The sequence below is a fragment of the Pimephales promelas genome, chromosome 2, assembly GCF_988280905.1.
Source record: "Pimephales promelas chromosome 2, fPimPro1.hap1.1, whole genome shotgun sequence".
Taxonomy (NCBI): domain Eukaryota; kingdom Metazoa; phylum Chordata; class Actinopteri; order Cypriniformes; family Leuciscidae; genus Pimephales; species Pimephales promelas.
This window is the reverse complement of record NC_142770.1, coordinates 6,206,304-6,210,903: the sequence shown is the minus strand read 5'-3', so window position 1 is coordinate 6,210,903 and position 4,600 is coordinate 6,206,304.

Here is a 4,600-nt window from a genome sequence, read left to right as displayed (position 1 = left end):
CTGATTATGTTTGTCTGTTAATGCCAAAATAAACATCAGATATAGTAGGTGACAATGTGAACACAGTCATCTTTAATCAAATGCATAAGCATGAATAAACTTATGCATTTGATTAAAGATTATATATATATTAACTTTGTCGTTAACATGTTGACATTGTGGTTAAAGCAATGCTCAATGGGTAGAACGTTCTCCTCAAAGGAAGAAAGTTTGAGCCCCGGTGTTCTTTCTGTGTGGAGTTTGCATGTTCTCCTTGTGTCAGCGTGGGTTTCCTCCTTGTGTTCCGGTTTCCCCCACAGTCCAAAGACATGAGGGTTAGGTAGATTGGATATGCCAAATTTTCGTGCGAATGTGTCCCAGCACTCTCAATCCTGGGTTGTCTCAGTTAGTAGCTTGGTTAAAACCAGACCATTCTCAGTTTTTAATACAGTATATATATATATATATATATATATATATATATATATATATATATATATATATATATATATATATATATATATATATATAAAATCCACAAAGTACATCTATACAAAGTACACTGTACTTATTTTTCGATGTAAGTACATAACAGGTTAGTGGAAAAAAACAAGCAAACAAACATTTGTTGAGGTTTTTCCCCCCACTTTTTAAAACATTTTCTGGTGAGAAGGCATGTGTACCTTCTATGAGACGAGTAGGTGAATGACTCGTTTTACCAGTTCAGAGTCTACTTTTTCTTTTGAGATAAAATAATGATCGTTATTTATTTATGATTGTTACGTTCTCCTCCCAGTCTAGGGGTCAGGAGGGGAGGTAACAAAAAGAAACGAAAATATGATAATAAAAAATGTAATGTAGAGACGTAAAAAAAACCCCAAAAAACGTGGAGAACACACTTCAGGCTCAGAGTGAAAATATTCACAACTTTTAGGAAAAGTAAAAGTATTTAATTCTTATACCTGTCTTTTGTTAATGTTTTTTGATATAAGACTTCAGGACTATAAACAAAACAGAGGCTAATGTTAAATAGAGCTATACCTACCCTGCATAAAAACAAAGATGCAAATCAACAACCCAAACTTCCCTGAGCTTCCTCTCTAACCTAAAAAAAACAGGAGAGAAATGTATACTAAATAAAAAGGCTGTCCAAGGAATTTTGAAGGAGGGACGAGAGAGATACTCTGAGTCCGCATCTTCTTTTATCATTCTGTTGGGCAGAGCAAAAGTGCCCACTTGACCTAGCTTTTGGTGAAAGGCAACTTCCCATTGTGCTGAAAGTAAATATTATAGACCAATTGAGCTGCTTCTACTGAATGTGCCGGTTCTTCATGTTAATAAGAATGATGCTCAAAGCTGTTTTCCTCTGCCTAGCTCAAAATAGCTAAACTGCACTTTAGCGTATAATTAAAGGTACAATATGTAAGCATTTTGTATCAAAATGTTCAAAAAACACTTTCCACAGTGTTATATATTTCGTTTAATTTTGTACTTCCACTATCCTAAATGTTTCCAAGAATTTGTCAATTTTGAAAAATTCACATTTTTTAAAAGTGCCCGTCCCTGTTCACTTTTTGTCTGTCAATGATGTAATATACGTGTTATCCCTGGTTTTCCCTTGTACACATGCGATAGACATGGACAACTGACTGGGATTTTTTTTTCCACTCATCCATAAACCACCAGCATGACAGTCCCATAATTGCGTGAATCACTGCACCATAAACCGCCTGTGTTATTGTAAGAGGTTAGCGACCCCTAGTGGCGAGGCAAAAAAAGAGAGATATTGTTGTATTCATTGTTTTAGCAGATGTGAGATAAACTACTTTTGGGGGAAGTTACACTAAACATTTAGTGCTGGATAAATAAGGACACCACTGTGTTAATATTAAAAAAATGAGTCGTTCCTGTAGTGGTGGGATACTGGTTTTAGGTCTGTGGAACTTCAAACATTTTGTCTATAGTTATTTTTTAACTGTTTTTGAGGAAACAATTTGTTGGTGTTCAGTATACAGGTATCCTGCAGAGTAAGTTAATAGCCATCTGTTAAATTCTCTCACACACAACAATCATGACTAAAGAGTCGGCTATCAGAGAACAGTCTAGGATACAAAAATATGTCAAATAATTGGTTAAGTTTAGCTTTTACATTAAACATGCATGATAATATTAATAATTTAAATAATTATTAGATAATTAATTTTTCCATTTTCCAAGATTATACGGCAGATTTGTTTTTGTCAATTTACAGATGCTGAAAAGTGTTTAGATATTAATTTATGGAGTTAGATGATCTGGTTTTTGAAAGATAATTAATAATTAAAATAAAAATAAGAACAAAATATTACATTCCAATCGATAAACACAAAGAAGATACATTTTTGAAATAGCATATGACCCCTTTAAGGTGGAGGCAATATATTTGTAGATTTCTGTCACTCCAGAAGAGATTGGAAGTGTTAAGAGTGTCAGCTGAGAAAACATGTTTGTGCCATGGGCTGGGAGTGATCCACAAAAAATAATTGTTTTGATGGGTTTGTTTTTTTGTTTTTTGGATGGGAAACAAAGGCTTTATTTTTGACAATTTTTGAAAATGTCCTCAAAGTCTCTCTTTAGAAGTTCTGATGTTGTTTCCAAATGTCCTCTTTGCCCAAATATGGGATAACTTCAGTGACCAACTGATGGTTTGTCTGTTCTGATCAGGAAGGAAAACATTAAAGGGAAAACAAACCCACAAATGGAAAAAACTGTCGTCATTTTCTCATCCTCGATGCAGGAGCCATTTATATTTGGGTGATTCTTCAATTAGGGGAACTTTTATGTCCCCAGGTTATACATTCATGTTAAAAATACAATATTATGAAATAAACAGTTTAGTTATTTAAAATTATATTTATTGTACCACGAAAAAATGTTATACACTAAAATCAGTATGATTTCCATTTTTAAAATTATTTTCATCACTAATATTTGGCTATTCAGGCCTTGTCCCCAACCCAGACTTCAAAACTTGTCTGCTCTGAAAATGTGATAAAATGTAATCAGTTCATTAAACAATTACAATATATGTTTAAACAGTAACTTTAAAAGGCACTTGATGCATAATTCGGGTTAATATCTGTGCAATTTGTGAATATTTTTAACAATTTAGTATTGTCCACAACAATACTGTCATTACCGCAACAGTCTATAATTACAACAAGAATATTTCTGAGGGTGAGACTTGTTTATGCCGTAACCATGGAAATGAAGACTAGAAGTGGAGCACATGTCAGCCATGAAAGAAAAGTGAAATTTGATGTCTGAAAAAGTAAGTTATTTAATCTTGAATTCTTTCTGATCATGGAGTAGACTTATTCAGCGTCATTACCATAAATGTTGTAGCAGCAATATTTTGATACATTTATATATACATTCACGTGATTTATGTGTATTTAAAGTTTTTTGTACTAGCTGTTGAGTAATGTTAGCAAAACCATGACCTAGCATCTTTTTTTCCTGAAAAAAATTAAAAATATCATTACCGCAACACGTCATTACCAACACACAACTTGTTGTGATGGTAATGACAAGTGATGGTGGTAATGACATGTTCCGTGTCACTATCTATATCATATTGTGTGTTTATTAATTAAGTTAAAGAAGCATAATAGTGTGGTTTTACAGTGAAACTTAAGTGATAGGTCTTACTTCATAAAACAATTTTTTCTTATTTTTTTAACCAGAATGGCTTCCAAGAAATCAACAGAAAGGTCTAGAGATTATAGAAAAAAATTGAAGGGAGATCCTGTAAAATATCAGCAGTATGTTTACAGAGAAAAAGAAAGATACAAAAGAAGAAAAGAAACAGGAAAGCTTAAAGTAATCTCACACTTTAAGGCATTTTTCCACTACACAGTACCAGCTCGACGGTGTTAGGCCTACCACTCATAAGCAGTGTGGAACCTGTGTTAGGCTGGGTCCATACGTTGCGGTCCCTACGGTGACTGGAGTCTGTGATGCAAATCACGCACGCCAATTACATTGGCTCGTTCAATAGTACTCGAAGAACATAGGCTCCCTGGCGCGATCCCCATTCAGTCAACAGTCGACAACGTCCTCCGTTCCCTCCTTCAGGGAACGGTGGGTTGCATACGCAACCAGGGCGATTTCTTTTAACAACACTCACCAAAAGTCATTATTTTAAGCCTTTAAATTTGCTTTACGTATCAGTGCACTTTTCATTTATGTCATTACCAAAACACTATGTCATTACCAGAACAGTATGTCATTACCGCCACGTTGCTTAATTTACAGCAAATGTACCTTTAAAAATGTTTTATGTTCAATCCTGAGGTGCTACATGAAAAGCCTAATAAAATACTCATTCACCTATTCAAAGAAAAAACATCTAAAATTAATTTTCCAGAAATTAAACAAAAGTGTGCTTTGACGAACACAGAAAAATACGTTTTTATGGTAAGAACAAGAAAATATCCGTAATTCGCTGAGTGGAAACATTTTGTTTTTTATACGCATTGTTAAAGGTTAAAAATATTTGCAAGATAAATGAGTTTAAATGATCTCCTTGATACATTCTGTGCATTATAAGACTTTTTGATGTTGTGATGGGAATGACATT